This window comes from Parasteatoda tepidariorum, chromosome 3 (genome assembly GCF_043381705.1).
Source record: "Parasteatoda tepidariorum isolate YZ-2023 chromosome 3, CAS_Ptep_4.0, whole genome shotgun sequence".
Classification (NCBI taxonomy): Eukaryota; Metazoa; Arthropoda; class Arachnida; order Araneae; family Theridiidae; genus Parasteatoda; species Parasteatoda tepidariorum.
The window spans coordinates 18,879,851-18,899,898 of record NC_092206.1 but is presented as its reverse complement, the minus strand read 5'-3'; the positions used below and the strand labels follow the sequence as shown (position 1 = coordinate 18,899,898).

The following is a 20,048-nucleotide window of genomic DNA, read 5'->3' as shown; positions in this document are numbered from 1 at the left end:
CATGCAAAAAATAACTTTTAGCTAATATTTATTATTTTGCATAATAATAGTCGAAAAACTTTTGAGATGCAAGATATACATTTTTTTTAAAATAATCTAATTTTACAAGTCAAAATACAAAATTTGGGCGGAATCAATAGAATGGCAGAGAAAGAGAATTTTGAAAAATTTTTATGTTCAAAATTCGATTTCTCAAAGAAGCATTCAATCGATTTCGCTAAAAATCCGCTGAAAAGTACTCTATATTTTTTTAAAAAATCTTTTTAGTTTTTTAGTTTCTACAAGCGTAATTCTAAAGAAATGTTCAACACACTTTACAGAATCGTAGACAAGTGGGATTTTGGAGTTTGAATAATTAATAGGAAAACCTAAGTAATTTAAATAGGAGTGTCTCACCTCTAAACATGTAAGGCTAAAGCAAAAAGGAAAAATGAGCTGAATTTGATTTATCTCGTTAGCTGCATTGATGAAATAACTACATTAAAAACGAAATATTACTATAGATAGAAAGAATTTGCTTTATTTCAACTTACAGAACTTCAAAAGACATTCTTTAATTGCTAATTTTTATTAATTTTGATGATTTCTCATAGTTTTTATTTATTCATTGTAATTAGTATTATACTTGTTTGTTTTCTTTGAAGCGTTTTGATCTTGTGACTTTTAGTGTTTTCGCGGTGTCTTTCTCTGTGTACGTACAAACAGTGTAGTTTTAATGCCTGAAATTTTAACCGATTATTGAGTAATTTTTAAGAAGTATAAATTTGTGTTTTATTGCCAGTTTATTCTTAAGATAAAAAAATCCTATATTCATTATTAACTAATAATGAATAATAAAATACCGTTAATAATTTAAATTCAAAATAAAAATTGGATATTAGAGGGCTTTTGCATAAGGTTTGTCTTACGGTAACGCTAACTTTATTTCTGCTTCTTGGCAATACAGCGCTTGTTCAAAAATAACGTAGGAACGTTTCTAGCGGTTTATTTTATAGAGAACAAAGAACGTCTAAGATCGTACATAACAAAGAGTTCTAATTGAAATTTAAGGACACTAGCTTATCAGATAGTGGTGAAAATAAGGATGGTCAGTATGTTTATTTGATTACGAAATTATGCTGGTACAAATTATGCTGGTATGTCAAGAAAAGATCAACACTAGCATCACTTTTCTTCACAAATTGCCCTTAAATGCCTTAACTAGTGGCAAAGCGCGTCGAAATTTGGATTATTGTTCTTTTTAGTAATAATACGCATGTATTGGCCAGGAAATAATTAAAACTTGTGATATCATCCAGTACAGAACTTCCTTTATGTTTATGTTACTTCATTTATGTGTTGTTGTTACTCATCCCCCTGGTGTAGGAAAGCCTACACCAGATCCAAAAGATTCCGTCGCCCGAGAACATCGGAAAATTTTTTTCATTTATAATGTAAACAATTCTATCTAATCCGACATTAATCGAAATTTCAATTGACTATAAATTTCTTGCAATAAAAATATGGTGATGAAGTTTGCTTTTGGCAAAGTTGTCAGGGAACAATAATTATTTAGTTCGCCATCAGACTCAGAGCTTTTCACGAGGTTTAAAGACTCCAGTTTTTCGGAAAGCGGGCGAAATTTTTACCAGTAGTGATAAATTCTAATTGTAGTGATCAGGAAATACTAGAAACTTGCATTGACAGAGCTTTATTATAATTATGAGTGCTCTAGTTAGCTAAGAAGTAGTCAAAATTTTCACTGCAAGATTCCATCAACACAAACAATCATCCATTGAGATATCTTTGCAAAGATCTTGTCGAGACAATAAAAAATTTAGTGAAGTAAAAAAAAGTCTATTTATTAATATTAAATTTTTTAAGTGATAAAAATATGTTTATAAAGATGATAAAAATGAACTTTTTCTTAATATAATTTTTTGCAAAGTTATAAATAATTGACCCTTTTGGTTAAAATGCAAATCATTTCAGTTTTATTACTGACACATTTTCTACTATATACTATCTTTCTCTTTAGCAATCCGAATGTTTTGGACAATTTTGAAATCATTGTTGCAATCCTCTCACTAAAGTAAAGGGAAACTCTAGTTATGGATAGTCTCTTACACAAATTTACAAAATTAGGAGGCTTCGTTCACCAACCTATGCAGTTGTCTCTTACTCGCCTTTTCCCTTAAAAGTCAATATTCATTTTGGCTTTTTGATTTCATTTTGACTTTTTGACTTCATTTTTTCATTTATAAAAACTAAGTAATTTTATCTGTTTCATAAGAATACATAAGATCAATAACAATATATTACAATTATTACAATAACAATACATAAGAACTTTAATGTTAGAGCTTATAAAAAGGCAATGCATTTTTTTTCAATGACAGGCAAAATGGCCGCACGTGCCTAAACGGTTTCAGCACCACACAAAGACAAAATGTTTGACTACTGATAATTGATGAGTTATCGTTTTATTATTATTATTTTTAATTACATTTATGGAGCTCGCTGTAATCGTTTGATTACTTGTTTCATTTCAGTTCTCTAAAATGTTTAGAAGTTAATTCTTTAATGTGTTAATGATAGCAAATATACATTTTATAAAATAAATTCGAACTTATTTTAAATATTTTAATTTCCAACTAGTTTCTTTAAACTTAAATTTATTTCACTGTTGAATGAAATACATATTTGCATGGATAACATGCACCATTAATTTGTTTCAACTAATAGAAAGATAAATAACCAAAAACCGTTATTAATGTAACCGTTACTAGTCTACACAGGAATTTATCAGAAGATAGAATTAAATAAGCAAGAGTGAATAAAAATATGACAGAAATAATTCTTACAAATAAGAAAACTAAAATCTTAGATAAAAGATATGGAATTGATTAGAAAATTTTATATTTTCACAAAAATGCACAATGTGAAAAAATGTCAAAGCATTCATGTAAATATAAGCAATCCAATCTTAATTCAGTAATTCTGATTGAACTAAAATATTAAAACTAAACTTCAAAACTATGAATAAGGACAAGCTAAAAATATGAATAATAAACCATAGAGTGTCACTATTCAAATTTACTGTATCAACAAACCATTCCCTAATTCTGTGAGAGCAGGGACCCGTTCAGCTAGGAGAAAATTTTAGAAAAGTGGCCTGATGACGTCAAAGTGGATTTTCCTTAAGTATTATTTTTAATGCTTTCATTATAAAATTCCAGCGCGAGCGTATGAAATTAAAATATCGAGACCGCGAAACAAAACTTTCTGCAATAATGGACAAATAAGCATAATTTAAATCAAAAAATGAGGAAAACTTAGAAAAAACCCTTGAAAATTGCAATAACTTTTAGACAAATAGAAATTTCGTAAAAAAAAAGATGAAAAAAATCGCGTTAAGTTTATAAATGAAAATGGCCATTTCAGCCCGTGAAATTTCTGTTCCATAATTTCGTTGTAGGAGGCAGTAAATCGGTTTACATGATATTTTTCATAAGTTTAACAGTTAGCATTTTTCAAATTAATAATCTAATCTTAAATTTTTGTTTATTTCATTGTACTCTCTGTACATTTTTCTATACACCATTGTAATTTCAAGTTTCTAAATTTTTATAGTTTGGGAGCAGCGGAACAAAATGTTACTTAAAGAAAAAGAGGCTGAAGAAATTACAAAAAAAGCACCTAAAATTGCAATAGCTTCCAAACAAATTGGAATTGTAGAAAAAGTTAAATTAAGTTGAAAGTTAAAAGTTCAAATTTGAACTCAGTAGTTGTGCTCCTGCGGTTCGGAAACGGATCACATGGTATTTTTTACAAGTTCAACAGCTAATAATTTACGAACTAATTATCATTTACTAAATTTTGTTGTCTTATCGTACTCCCTGCGCATTTTTCTACACAATATAATCTTAAGTTTCTTAGTTACAGTTAGTTGAGTTTCTCAGCAAATTAAAATGTAACGTCAAGTTTAACACTCTAAACTTTTCTGAATCGGTATAATTTTTTTAGACAATTTGGACTCAGTATCTTAAATATATCTCTAGATAATCATGATCGTACTAGATACTAATAAGAACAACCACGCAACTTTAAAGGTTTATCTTTAATGAGATGATTTAATATCAGCAAAATAATTGCAAGCGGTATTTTAAGAAATGAAATCAGAAACGAAATCACACTAAGTAAAAAAGGATTAGGATCCCTTAGGATTAGGATCTCTTAGAGCTCTTAGGATTTTTAAACTTCAAAATATCGCAATCTGTAAAATATAGTACCAAGTTCAGTTAATGGAGCTTGCCATATTTCAGTAATTTTTTAAGCAAATCAAATTACAGAATCCATTTAATCAAAAACAATTTTGTGCTAAAAGCTTTTATTTTAAAATTTTTATTATTTTTTATTGATCAGTTCAAAAATTGTTTTAATGCAAACAAATCTTCACAGCTTTTTAAATAAGTAATTTTTTAAATAAGTAATTAATAATACATAATTTAATCTAATATTTCTCGATAAATATCTATTGTTTTTAATGTTTAATACTGCTCTAAAAACTACTCAATTAATTTCGTTTAAATTCTCTCATTCAAAATTAGATGTTGTGACAACTTTAAAATTAGTCCTTACAATTCAAAAAGTTTTCGTTGATTTTTAGATTGACTAGTAAATAAATAAGTAAATGAAATTATTACAAAAGATATGTTTTGCTTGGAAATATTTTTGGAAAAAATAGTTTTATAATAGCATGCTTATATTTTTTGATTCTCTCAAATATGGCTAGATTGTACTAAAAAACAAATGCGAATTCAATATGATTCCTACTTTAGACATTTAAGAATGAAAATTATAATTCTTCTTAAAAGCAGTGTATTTGTTCAGAGACAATACACAGTTCAGAGACAATGCACTCTTAACTTAAAATATCCGTCTTTATTACAGGTATAAAGTTTATCCGCCTAACCATTAAGTATTGCATCTCAGAAGGTGAATTAATGTTGATTTAATTCCAACTAATTCAAAAGTAATTCATAGTATTAATACTCACTTTATTTCTAAATCTAATTTTGAGGAATAATGCACTTTTGTTAAGTCTTAAAAAAGTCATAGAATTAAAATTCGATTTATTAGAATCGATTCGTTTAAATTTTGTATTTCACTTTATAAAAATAAATTATTTTAAATGATGTAAAACTTTGTATACCTCACATTTTAAATTTTTTCGACTAAGAATTAAAATTAAGGGATCCAAACTTTCAACCACTCTCCCGATTGCAGCTACCCTCTTTTATTTTGAGGATCAGAATCTCAAAACCGTTGAAAAAATTATTTATGTTTATTCAAAGAAAGAACGTTTTTGTGTCTGATTTCGTAACTTAAAGTATCACCTGCGCTAATTAATTAACATATTTGAGGTCACCCCCACGAACCATTAAGATTGAGTCGTGGTGCGTGAAAATTCGATCATTAGGTCGAAAGTTATTTAGGGTGATTCTCTTTTTATCACGCACTCTATTTTTAGTTTCAAAAAATTCTAGAATTTGTACTTTTGTCAAAAGCATGCAAGAATCGTTATTTCTAACAATAAATATTTATTTTCAAGGATTGATTCAAACATTGACGTAAAATAAGTAAGCTTTTCAATCATTGCTTTTTAATATTAAATTATTTTTTTTTAACTTTAAGTTTAAAATTTTGTGTAACTTTTAAACTTGGAAATTTTCGAAAATGTTTAAGAACAATAAACGCTTTAAGTTTTTACAAAAGATTGTTATGGATACAGAATGAAAGAACAACTTTTTATCCTCAGCATTGAGTTTTTATTTTATATTTTTATGTTATTTTATAACTGTCATTGAACAGTCGACCCAATTTTAAGTTTACGACTACCAATGTTCAATTTCGTAGCATTGTAATTTTGAACCCAATCCAGAGCACATGGGAGCTGCTGGATCAAGTATTGGGAGAAATATGCCTTCTTGAAGAACTTTTTGATGGAAATAACCAGCATTTGGGTTACATGGAGAAGGAAACCGTGAAAACTACCCATGGTTAGCCCGAGTTTCGAGAAAAGAAGAAGATGACTTTAACCCATATGCAACCTCTAACCTTTTCAAAAGTCAACATGAGTTAGACTTTTGAAAATGTTTTTAACTTAGATTTCGAACAGGTTACAGCGACAATTGTTCGTTATACTGATGAGATTTTTTGCTATTGTTTAAAATACGAAATTGTATTCTGATAATTCAAAGAATCTCTTTGCGAATAACAAGAAAGAAATATTCAAAGGTAAAATTGATGCTTGCGGTATCTATATGAAAAAATTTATCATTAGGCTCCAATTAAATATTTTTATAACCATCGTTGAACAGCTGACCCAAATTTGGGTTTACGACTACTAATGTTCAACTCCGCAGCCTTGTAATTTTGAACCAATCCAGAAGACAAGGAAACTCATGGATCAGTACCCCTACAGGTATGATTTGTTATGGGAACATGGAGGACTTTGTGACTCGACAGATTAAACGTGCATCTGTCACCAGTTACTGCTGGCCGGGATCGAACCCACGAACTCTTAGACATTGGTCCAGTGCCCTACCAACCAGGCTATCCCGCCTATCCATTTAAATATTACTTTTATTAATGTGATTAAAATAATATTATTAAATTGAATGCAAAGCAGAGATAAAAATAAAATATGATAAATTTTTGCCCTCACTCCAAGCATTCCTGTATTACATTAGAGATTATTTGTCGTTTTCAGTTCTTAGACCAGTGCTTTCCAAACTTTTTGTACCTGCGTCCCCCTCTTTGGAAAAAAAATTTGTTGTGCCNCCCAAAAAACTTCTGGCGACCCCCACAAGGGTCGCGACCCCTAGTTTGCGCACCACTGTCTTAGACAATGAATTTCAGAGATATTCAAAAAAGTTGTCACCGAAGTTTCGAGAATAATATATTAATATGCTGTATATATATTTTAAATATATTATATAAGTTTTATTTAAATATTTTTTATTTTATTAATAATTTTGAAAATATATTTTAAGTTTTAACCTTAAAAATGTTGTGTATAATTTTCTATCCTTCGTATTAGTTATCTACTTAAACGTTATTAACGTAGTTCTATATTGTCGATTCAATTAACCCACTTACTTTTGTCATGAAAATTATGTAATACCAAAGCTCCAAGATTCCGTTCCATTTCTGAAATACGAAGTTACATATACAGTACAGAACCCGTTATCCGGAAATCAGAAAACCGGAAAACCAAAATACCGGAACGAAATTCGATAAATTTTCCCGCCATTTTGAAAAGATAATTTTTTTTCCCTCATAAGATTTTAGGTTTTTTCTTTCTTTTCTGAAAGATGTTTACCGTACCATCATTTTAGAAATAATCATTACTGTACTACTTCATTGTTTTTTCTTCTTTTTAAGATTATTTCCTAATATTTTTTTTAGTTGGGTTTAATAATAAAAAAAACGGTTTTTTGTAGCGATTCAGAAAACCGGAAAAATCAATTATCCGGAATAGCGATGGTCCCGATCGTTCCGGATAATCGGTTCCCTACAGATTTTAAAACTTTGCCGGAGGATCAGGAAGATCACACAGTTTTGTAAACTATCAGTGCACGAGGGATCGCGGAGATCTCTCCATTTCGCATAGTTAGTTGTGACAGTAAAAGGAAAGAAAAAAATGCACTGAGGCTAGATCTTCAGGCGCAATATGTTCGGTCTACAAAGTTCTAAGCAAAATGCATGTACAATTTTAACCAAGTACTAATATTTAAAATCGTATGGCTATTTGTTTGATAAGAAAAAAAATATAGGGAAACAAAAGGAAGCTGAAAAATTCCGTATACATCATGATAAAAGTAAGCAAAATGAAATTATGAATTAATTTTTTTAAAAAAAATATTTATAATGTACGAAATTTTAAAATCTACTGGCTGTAATTTTAAACAATTGTTTAAACTAGCGTAACAAAGGAAAGCGGAAGAAAATATTCAAATACTGAATTGTAAGATGAAACTTTTTTTTTAACTTTCTAAATATTTTTATAAATAAACCCGTATAAAAAATTTGCACAGCAACACTTTAGCTGTTCTTCGTACGGGGTGGTAAAAATATAAAGTAAATAATCAATAAATCAGTGTTAATCAACAAAATGCAATCATGTTTAAAGCTGAACCGACACAATTAATAAATCTAATATTTTTATTATTTGTTGTCTTGCTTGTTGATTTGTTTTAAGCAAAACATGCTTTTAGACATTACACTATTCATTCGGAACCGAAAATTATGCAACATATTTCTCATAACCAACTCAAGATTGTCAGAATTTAACCCCAATGAGCAAGTTTTCTCCTTTAATTTCGCACTTCATTACATAATTTTTTTAAATAACTGTTGATTTTACATTTTTTAAAAAATATTTAAAGAAAAATGTTTCAACAGCGTAACTTCAATAAAAATAAACAATGTTACAATATTATCAATAACAATAATATGAATTTCAAATAATTTTGAAATTAATAATTTGGTAATGTCCCCCCATACTGATTTTGATCCTTTCTGACCTGACATAAATCAATGAAATATAAAAAATTATTAAAGAACGTGACAAAAATTCTCTGTGAGACAGTTTCGATAAAACATAGCTGAAAGCTAGCTAGCACAAACTGATGTTATCGTTTAAATATTTAAAACAACAAAAAGAGGTACAATTTAATTTACAACATCGCCTAATGCTAAACCATGGATAAAAATAAATATTTGAAACGTCTCTGCCGAACAGATATATTAAAACTTTTGATAAATCTCCCTTTCACAAATGATTATGGAGTTATAAAAGAGATACGTCCTACACCGAAGTCACTCAAACTCTTAGTTTTATTAATGTAGATAATTTAAAAACTAGTTATTAACCCAAACAATCAATTACGTGATTGTTTTAACATAATTATTCCTCTTTCCAAAGTTTCTTTGGGTTTTCATCAATTCTTTACAACTACTGCCAGTAGATTTGTAATTTAGTAATTAATCAGAATTAAAAAATTAACTCCAAAATTCCTTTATTTTTTCATAGTGATTTTTAATTTCTTGTTTCACAAAATTTTTCTTAAATTGATAAAAAAACGAAAAGATTTGTACTCGATCGAAATTAAATAAATAATTCATTGATTGAAGAATTCTATGTGTAGTTTTTAACGGAATATTTCCGCTTTTATTTGGTTTCTTGGATTTTTTTTCACTTCTATAAACAATCAATCAATCAGTTTTAATCTATTTATCAATCAAACAAATTAAATCAATTTTAAAATTTAGTACCTTATCAAAATTAAATCATTAAATCATTTAACACTCTGTGATTTGTAATGAATTTTTTCTACTTCCACTAAATGAATTGAATTTTTAAAACTCAATAAAGCTATAGAAAATAGATTTTTAAATTTGGCATTATATTAAAACTTCAGAAAGCACAGAAAATGTTAATAAAATATTTAAATAAAAAGAAAATAAAGTTGTAAAAAAGTTTAAACTCTTCCGTTTGGGAAAAGATGATTTTTCATTTCTTAATAAATTTCTCAAAATCTACGGAAATATTTTGTTTGTCAGGCATTTTTGTGAAAATAAATGTTCAGCAACAATTTTCGTTACCCTAAATAAGATCGCAATTCATAGTTTCAAAAAGTTCAGTTGTAAATGATGTAAAGAAAGACTTACCAAACCCTGATAAAAATAAATAAAACAGTCTGGGCTCTTCATATTCATGTAGCATAAATACGCGCTTTCTGAAAGAAAAAATGTAAAATCAGTAAATTTTAAACGTTCGTATGCTAATGACATAAAAATGATAACAGAAATATTGAAAGAATGTATCAGTTATTTTCAAATATAATTAAAGTTAGAGATATTTAAGAGCTGCAGGGCTGTCATATATATTCCATAAAAGCAATGTATAGATTTTACTAGAGTGCCTAGAGTACAGGCACTCTAGATTTTACATGATACATCCTCGTGAAAAAAAACTATAGTTTTTTACTTCTTATAATATTAATTTGTATTTGTCTAGTATAAAACGTATTAATCAGATACTTTTTCAAAACAAAAACTAAACTTTTGTCCAATAAATGAAGAAATATGAATTTCAATTTAAGTAAGATGCAATTTTAAAAAAATGAAGTTCTTTTGTTTTATTTAAAGTGTGATAGATATTGCGTAAAAATTGCTTTAAATTTAACATTAGAACTTTCTCAATTAAGTAAATGTAATACTTACAGAGTAAACATATTTTTTGTCCTAATTAATTTTAAATATATCATGCTATTTTAAACCTTAATAATTTTAAAGCATTTTGTTAAAAATACTGCTCATGTCAGAAAAAAAAGATCATGTTAAGTGTGTAGAATATGCCATTTTTATTTATTGCAGAAAGTTTCTGTATTTAATTAGAAGTAATATTGATGCAATGTGCATTGCAATTATACACTATCTGGCCAAAAGCATCCGGATACTCAGTGGTATGCACTTAGAGTGTCCTGAATCTCATATTAATATGATGCTGGTCTCCCTTTTGCATCGATGACAGGCTGCTCACGTCTGGGAAGACTTTCCACCATTTTTTGATAGGTGGCCATATAGGAATTAACTTCCAGGCTTCCACCACAGCTGAAGTGAATACTCGCAGAGAGGATGGTTGATTTGGCTGGCTACATAATCTGAGCTCAAATTCGTCCCAAAGATGCTCTATGGGGTTTAGATCGGGGCTCTGAGAAGGCTAGTCCAGTTTTTGCACACCCATTCCGTCAAACTAAGTCTGTGCAAATCTCGATGAGTGAATGGAGCAGTTATCCTGCTGGAAGAGAAATAGGCTTTCCCCGAAATATTGCCATAGAGTTGGGAGTTTAACATTGTCCAGATTGTCCACACACATCTCAGAGTTCAGTTTCCAACCACAGGAGCAAACGGACCCGGTCAAACCACGAGAAACACCCCCACACCATTATCCTTCCACCACCATAACATCCGGATGTCCGGATACTTTTGGTTAGATAGTGTATACTGGATTAAAAGCTGAAACAATCAAAATTTTATTAATTCTTAAAATAGAATACTAACTATTGTTCATTAAAATATTAGTTTAACAACTTTTGTAGTAAAAAAATAGTATTTTAATAACAAGAGAAAAATTCCATTATTTTAATTCATAAACGTTTCAATCCCCTTAACCGAAAGTGCTAACTTTAATAGAAAGGCCAATGCTCAGCTTTCAAAATTACTGAACTCACCGATCATAATAGTTTATACAGAGCTTAAAATAAATATCATGTAAAAAAAAATTCTAAGAGGTCCACAGTCATGAAAAAAAAATGAGATAGCGTCGGGGGCGCCGATAATATTGATAAAAGTATTTAAATATCGTTCAGATAAATAAGTGACGAAAAAAAATAAAAATCAATGAAATAATATTGCTGCAAGTACAAAACTATGTATTTAAAAGTATATCAAATGATTACAAGTTTATCAGAACCGCGGAGGCTCAGTGGTAAACGCATCATTGCAATATTACCATCGCTGGCAGCTAGAAGTTCACCATCAGATGTGTGGGTATCACAGCTTGTCTAGAACAAGGGTTTCCAACTTACATGAGGCCGGGGGCCACAATTAAAAACACAAATCAAATAGCGGGCAGCAACTTTATCAAAATTTTATGTAGGACTCTTTTATGTTTCAAGGAACATTAAATATTACTGTCAGATTTTTACCAAGTTGTACGAAACAAAAGTATTGAATTACAAATTAAAATAAGAAGTAGATTTTTAAAAATATTCAATTGCATATTAAAAAATTCGGGGTGCAATAACTTTAATGTGCACCCATGTATTAAACAATTAATGTGCAACAGATATCTAATTGTTAAGATATAAAACTTTAAAAAAGTTGGTATTAAAACTTGCACAGTAGCACACAAAATGTTCAATGACAAAATTGAGGTTTGTCTGCTGCAATCACCAGAAAATAAATATTTAAATTTTAAATTTAAAATTTACAAATGTGTGTGTAAATATTTTCGTCCGAAATAATGAGTGGTTTCAAAAAGTTAAATTGAAGAATTTCCTCGAGAAAATTTATGATACACACATTTACAAAATACAAAAAAATGACATAAAAAAAGCAACATACACGAATATTTTTGTATTTGAATAAATATTTTCTTGGATGCAAAACCTGAGAAATAATTTTTCTTGCACCGTTGGTATGATAAATTTCACAGAAACGAAGAAATTAGGTTTTTATTAACAAGAAAAGTATTTTAAACCCATATAGATTTTTTACGAAAATTGTCCGCAAAAAAAATGACAACTAATATATTTTAGCTCGCGGGCCACAAGAAAAGGCTTTGCGGGCCGGATGCGACTTTACACATTGTCGACTCCCGGGCACTTCTTTGGCACCGTGTTTTGAAATTCGCCAATCTTACATTCGCCAAGTCAGCTTTCAAATTTTCTCGCGAAAATCTTCGAATATTAATTCGCGCATGTTTCACTTGCGACATACGATTTAAAAAACGCATGAGTGAACATGAGGTGTGAATAAATTTAGCTGCTTTAAAAGTTTTTGTGTATTATCATTCTCTTTTTATTCGGACTTCCTGAAACACATATTTATTTCTTACTTTTTTATTTCCTTTTTAGGATAAAGTTTTGTTGTGGGTGTAGGATATATGAGTAGGGTATAGCTTTTTAATTATTTTTATAAAATTATTGCAAATAATTTATGGTGTCTTTACCAAGTATGTGGACACAATATTCTATAATGCAGCAGGGTTTTGTACCTTATTGTTTAGTTTTTAGAACCTTTAATTTAAGTAACTACACAATTTATGAGTTTTAAGCATTTTCTTTTTATATACGTGTAATGATGAGGAGATTGTTGCTGTCAGCTTTATACATGAATTTATTCTTTTTTACTTTTCTGACATTGATATCTATGATTAAATTTGATGTAATGATTCCCATTTGCAGTGCCAACAATATTTGCGTCCAAACAATTGTACTTAGATTTGACACTTTTTTGTAAATGTTATGTCCCAAACGATAAATTCCTTCATACGTATTAGCCAACTCCACAGCTTTGGTAGCAAAGACTGAAAAATTTGTAGCAGTTAAAGTATATTTATGAGGTGAACACAATTTTGATTAAAGAAAACTTTTTATGATTTGTAAAATAAAAATATAATGTAAACAGTAAGCATCAACTTTGACATTCTCATATCATAACTGTATAACAATATAAGGACAATCTGTTTATTTATTTCTGATTCATTAAAGACAAGATATTGAGTCAAATAAGAGAATCTTAACAATTTTTAAATTTAATAATTTTCTTTAAATAAAGAAAGTAGTTTTAAAGCAATTGGGTTGAAAGGCTGAGGACTTACACTTTTCTCAAAAAAATTAATCGATGTTATGATAATAAAACAAAACTCCTGCGATCAGTTATCTCAGCAAAAGTAAGATTTTTATTATCAAATAAGAAACAATTATTACCATTCTGCAAGGAACAAATAAAATAAAATAGGTCATACAGTTTTCAGACACACAGACTGCATGACAATCTAAGAATAAATATTTGAACTTTTAAAGCAAATTACATACAATAAAAGCTATTGTGTAAAAAAAAATTAAAAAACAAGTTGTTACAAATGAGACTATTATATGATTCCAGCAACTAAAAAATTCTTTTGGAATTTTAAAGACTAATGAATACTATTAAATAATAACAGAAAAGTTTTCTGTGTCTCTTTTGTCTCATTTTTGAAGCAGAATATAAATTAAAATACACATCTCACTTTTTCTGATCCTGCTTTTCTCTGAATCGTTCTTATTAAAATAGATGAATCGTGTTAAATTACGTTACCTTAAGTTAGTAAATGTGTTTTCGCACTTAGGAGGAAAAAAAGGCCTAATTTTAGATTGACAATAAATGTAATAATTTTAATAGTATTTTTTCCATATCTTATTTAGAAGCCCAAAAATTGAATAAAAAAATTATAAAATATATAGACCAATTGTTGAGTTATAGAATCTAATAAGCTAAAGTTGTTATAAAATTATGAATAAAAAGTTACAAGATGGATAAGTTATGAAATTAATGAAGCATAGAATGAAAGGATAAATATATATAGCAAAATATATGATAAAATTAATTAGGAAACAATTAAAACGAAGGTGAGTAATTTCAGATATATACAAATAATAGTGATAGAAGCAAGAAAAATGGAAAATATCGGAATTTTCCCTGACAAATTTAAGAAACATTAAAAAAAGTTAAGCAGCCACAACTTTAAGTTTTAATAAATATGATTTGATGTTATAAAAAATAAATTAACTATACGAAAATAGTAGTGAATATGTCATAGATTTGTTTCTTTATGTCATGGCTTTACTAAAAATATTTTTTCTCCTTGTTTTCATAATAGCACGCATTTTACAGAAAATATTTGAACAAATTTAATGAAAATATTTTCAAATTTTTTTAAGGACTCTCTTATGAAGAAAATATTGTCAATCAAAAGTTGTTCAGTATAAAATATATGCAATTTTTTTAAGATATTGTAAGCATTTTGAAGAATACATATTTTTTCCAAAATAGAAACAATTGAAAAAACCTGGTAAAAATGAAGGAAATAAAAATAATTATTTTTCAAACTGCGTAAATTTTTTTTAATACTTTTATCTTCAAAAATATGTACACTTAATAATGTGATGATTTATATAGGGGATTATTTTTTTAAACTTTGTTTATTAATTAAGATATTCAAAAGAAATTGATTATTCTGAAGATATAAATATTTTATTACTCCAGATTTTTATTTAATTTACAAGAATAGTTTCTATTTGAAAATTTTTTTAACCGAAATATGTATGTAATTAACTGAAATAATTGTGTGTATGTAACTTTTTCTTTATAGAAGGACGAAGTATTTTGATCTCGTTATTTGAATTTTTCTAGTCTTAAACGAGGATAAAATTTTAACTTAATTCAACAAGCAACTTTTAAAAATATCCATGAGCGCGAAGATTCGTTTATGACTTTTGCGAGTGCTGTATTGCGGCGAGCGTAGGGTTGCCTCTGAGTGAGGGTTACTAGATAAGGCGGTGAAACAGTTGACAAATAAAACCGCGGCGAGTGGAGGTGCCCGGGAGTCGACAAAGTGTAAAGTCGCGGGCCGGATGCGGCCCTCGGGCCGCTATTTGGAAATCACTGGTCTAGAAAGCAAAAGTGGTCTGGGGCCGCCAGTTGGAAACCATCAGTCAAGAAATTGTGGAGCATGAATTTACTTGACCTATGGCAAACAATGACAGGGATTATATACTGGATTAATCCCTGTTATTGCAACCTCTATCATTGTAACATGTACCATGTAATCTGTAGCTGTTTCATTTATTGAAAACACATCATACATCACATGTTTTGTTTTTCCAATGAAAATGCATAGTTCTGATTTCATTAAATTTTCTGGATACAAGTAAGAAAGTATTTTTCCCTATTCTATTTTCCAGGTACAGATCGGATATTTAAATATCTATAATAAATTGAATTAATATGAATTTGAAGAAATACTTTCCTTAATAGGCACAATTTGTCTCTTGCGCAAAAACATCACCAATTGCAGTGTGATATTAACATAACTGTTTTGACCGATTTTTTTTTTGTTGAAATCCTAAGCGTTAATAAAACACAGATCATTAGAGCATGTTTTTTAAATTTATTTTGACAGTTTGAGAAGACTGACTTCAAGTGTGCAACAGTGCTTCCACAGCATACAGTAGTCCATACAGTATTTCTTCTTCTAGAGATTCTTGTCCATTGTACACATATATGCTATACTTCTTACTAACTGATATTTGCTACAATTTGGAAAGCTGATATCAAATAAGAAAGAAAAATGCTCTTTATAAGCTCCAATTAAAATAAAGTAAGGTTTAGAAGAAATTTAAAAATTTTTTAATTATGTATTAAAAATTGGTTTAGTTTTTAATTTATTGCCATTAGAAAACAAAACGTTTTTAAAAAAGTGCAAATGTGGGCAGCTACATTAGAATACAGATTTAGTTTTAACTTATCTCATTAATACTAATTTGTTTGGTTGCGCTGTCCTTTAACTCTTTTACATAGTCTATTAACTAATTTTTACATATTTTAGTTTCATCATTGTTATAAATCCGGGTTGTCTTCCAAATACAGGCTTTAAAATTATTTATTATTGTAAAATTCGTTTTGAAGGAACTTTAAAAAGAAAATTATTGGTTTGCAAAAGAGCATTATAAATATCAACACAACATTTCTTGCTAATATGCACAGAATTTTATTTTAACAGACTTTTGGATGCATATAAAAGTGACATCAAGCTAATTAATATATTTTCTGCTTAAATGCTAGAACATGTAATGATGATAAATTAAACTTCTTTTTTCACAATGATACTCCTTTTTGCTAAACTGTCTTGAAAAATGTTCCAAACCGTGCTTTGAAAAGTGTGATCATTTAAGAGGTGACTTAAGTCGTATTTTCACTTCTGTAATATTAGTATATACTTATAAAGTCAAATTAAGATAGAGTATATTTTGTGCTACGTATAAATAAAGCAAAACAACTAGAATAAAGCACAAATAAAGGAACCGAAATGGGCATACTACAGTGGTATGCCCATTTCCTTTTTTGGCATACCACTATACCTTTATTAGTATGCTTCATTCATGATTTTATCCTATTTAATATAAATTGGATTAGTTTTTGGTAGATCACTACAGAGACATTTGAAATTCTACATATTTAAAAAAGCTAACAAGATGATCACCAGAGGTGATATTAAAATAACTAAATTTTTCATTTGGGAAAGAGATTAGATATATATTTATAATGTCTAATTTTCAATAAATTTATTATACAAAAAAGTCTAAAATTTAAAGTGTATGATTTCAACGAATTCTGTACCGCGTGAAATAATAATCACAAAAAATTCAGGAATTAGTTAAGTTTACATCATGTAATACGCTGCAAAAAAGGGTTCCTCAAAATTGTACTAAAACGTGTCAAAATAGCACGGAAACAAATAAGTCGAATTTAAAAAGCTCTCCATGTGTTTAGAATTAAAACAGCATATACTCACTCACTCATTTTCGAGCAAAATGCATAGTCTCAAAAGTGCTAGAGAGATGTTTGTTTGTTACCGACAGGGTTCGAACCAAGGAGTGGAAAGAGAAGAATTATTGTTTGCTGTCTGACGAAAAGTAGACGGCGGAAGTTCTAATCAAGACGAAAATTAATTCAGAAAGACGTTACCAAACTTCTAAATAAGACTTTCACAGACGTTATACGGATTCTGATGATCCATGTTATTGTGATGTAAAGTTTGTGTGTTGGATATGAAAAAAAAAGTTTTGTTCAACTGAATATTGACGATATGATTCAAAGACGTTGAATCAAGGGATGTGTGATATTTATATTCCCTCAAGAAAAAAGTTCTACAGATGTTAAAAGACGATGTAGTACTGGTATTACATTATGTTGAGGGACTGCACCCAATACCCAGGTGGGTGAAATTTCCTTAATTTCGAATTCGGAATTCTTGATTTTAATAGAATTTAACACAAGTAATTTTCTTAAGGGTGGCTGGATGGCGCAGTTGGTTTGTCGTCGGCGTTCTGAGCCCAAGTCTGCGGGTTCGATCCCCGGCCCAGACACCGGATTTTCGGGATGCAGAAAATCCTCAGCGGCCATGTCGTATGGTTATGCGGCATGTAAAAGATCCCTGGAGTGCTTTATTGGCTCTTGGCATTTCCGGCAAAATTAAATTCCTAGCGCACTTTAGCATCCAAATAGAGTCTCGGTGCTGCCATCTAGTGTAGCAGAAACTAGACATCCAAATTAACATGACCAACGGTATCGCACCCATTGTGGTGGTCCTGAAAGAGTGGATACCAGCTCTGGAGAAGGCACTAGGTCTGCTCATCGGCAAGACCGATTGTGCAGCTCATTGGAAATAAAAAAATTTTTTTAAGGAGCTCTGATTTTTTCGTGATTAAGTTTAAAATTGATTAGTTCTTAATCAACTGTAGAAAACCTTTAAAATTGAATGTTTCAGAATAAGCTAAAACGATGTTTTAACTGTAATGATATCAGTCATTTTTCTAAACCGCATCCTAATTGTTTACGTGTCCCCAAATGTTATCATCTATCTTTAATTGACGATATTTTAGATTGTCTTCGAAATTCTAAAGTTTTCATTACACTTGACCTAATAAATGGGTCCTTACACGTTCCGATTATTGAAAAAAGTCCTAAATACACTAGTTTTGTTACATATAATGGTTAATATCAATTCAGACGTATGCCCTTCTGTCTTAGTAATGGTCCTTCAATCATCATACGTTACATAAATGTTATTTTTTGCGACCTAATTGCCAAAGGTATTGTTTTGCCGTATATGGATGATATTTTTATGCCTACTGCTAATGAATCTGAAGCTCTAGAATATCTAAATATTGTTTTTGAGATAGCTCGTAATTATGGACTTGAAATAAATTTTAAAAATTGACAATTTTTATATAATAACATACAATTTCTTGGACATGTAATAGAAAACTGTAAATCATCACCTTCCCCGTCAAAAACTAAAGCCGTTCTTAATTATCCAAATCTCAAAAATTTTAAAGACGAGGCCGATTTCTTGAACTTACTGGTTATTTTAGAAAGTCCATACTCGTATTCGACTGTAACAAAGCCTTTAAGTGTCCTCCTACGTAGGACAACTCCTTTCAGTTTCAAAAGAGCCTCGTTTCTGAAAATCAAATTCTTTCGGAAAACCTGTTTTAAGTATTTTTAGTCAAAATTCTCCGACTGAGATTCACACTGATGCGTCGATAGATGGTTTGGGGGTAGTTCTACTTCAAAAATCTACGTATGACAAACTTTATCCAGTGTTCTACTTGACAAAGAAAACATAAGACAATAATAGAAAGTATACCAGTTTTGAACTCGAAGTGCCGAAGTGAGTATTTGCAGTTGTAGAAGCACTTACAAAATTTCGTATTTGCATGCTTGGTACCAAATTTAAAGTAGCTACTGACTGTGACGCCTTAGTAAAAACTTTAAGCAAAAAAGAGCTTAATTCCCCCATGGCTAAATGGGCTATATATTTTCAAGAATTCGATTGCACTATAGAACACCAAACAGGTACAAAGATGGTTCACGTGGATGCTCTTAGTCGCTCTCCACAGTGCATGATCATTCAAGATAGTTTACATACAACTATTTAAAGTGCAACAAACTGATGACTAAATAACTGCCATAAGAACTCTTCTCCAAAGAACACCTCATGATGATGACATACTGAAGAACAAATCATTGTACAAAACTGTTAAAGGAATCTATTTAATTGTAGTGCTTGAGGAAATGCAGACCAACATCATTAAAACCGATCATGAACGTGATTATTTTACCGTATTACGTACACAATAAGTGGTCTGTAAAGAATTTTATATACCACATCTGAACGAAGAAGTTGAAAAATGCATTGCAAATTGTGTGACGCGTATTCTTACAAATTGAAAACGCGACAAACAGGATGGCATGCTACATCTAATCAAGAAAGATGACACACCACTTCAAACTTGTCATTTAGGTCCACTTGCAACCAACTCGAAGAAATATAAACATCACGGTTATTGATGTCTTTACTAAATTCAGTTGACTCTATTCTGCAAAATCAACGGACACAGCAGAAGTCATTGATGGATTACAAAAGCAACGCAATATATTTATAACTCCAATAAGAATAATTACTGACAGAGGTTCTGCATTTACCTTTGCAGTATTTCAAGACTACTGCAATAAAAAAATCATGTTGCCATAACAGATGGTTTAAAAAGATCTAATTGTCAAGTTGAGTAACAAAATTCCACCATTATTGCCATCCTTTTAAAACTCTCTCTGCTGAATGAAAAATGTTATATCCATGAACCCAGTAACTGCAACAGATACTGAAC

At 29.6% G+C, this 20,048-nt stretch overlaps 1 protein-coding gene across 2 annotated transcripts in view; it reads right to left on the bottom strand.

Moving 5' to 3' along the window:
- LOC107453449 (uncharacterized) overlaps window positions 1-20,048 on the bottom strand; it is an 82,679-nt gene that overhangs the window by 20,716 nt on the left and 41,915 nt on the right. For both annotated transcript variants that reach the window (XM_043046833.2, XM_043046834.2), the window contains exon 3: window positions 9,718-9,785. The gene's annotated coding sequence lies outside the window, so the exon portion shown is untranslated. The remainder of the gene's footprint in view (window positions 1-9,717; window positions 9,786-20,048) is intronic.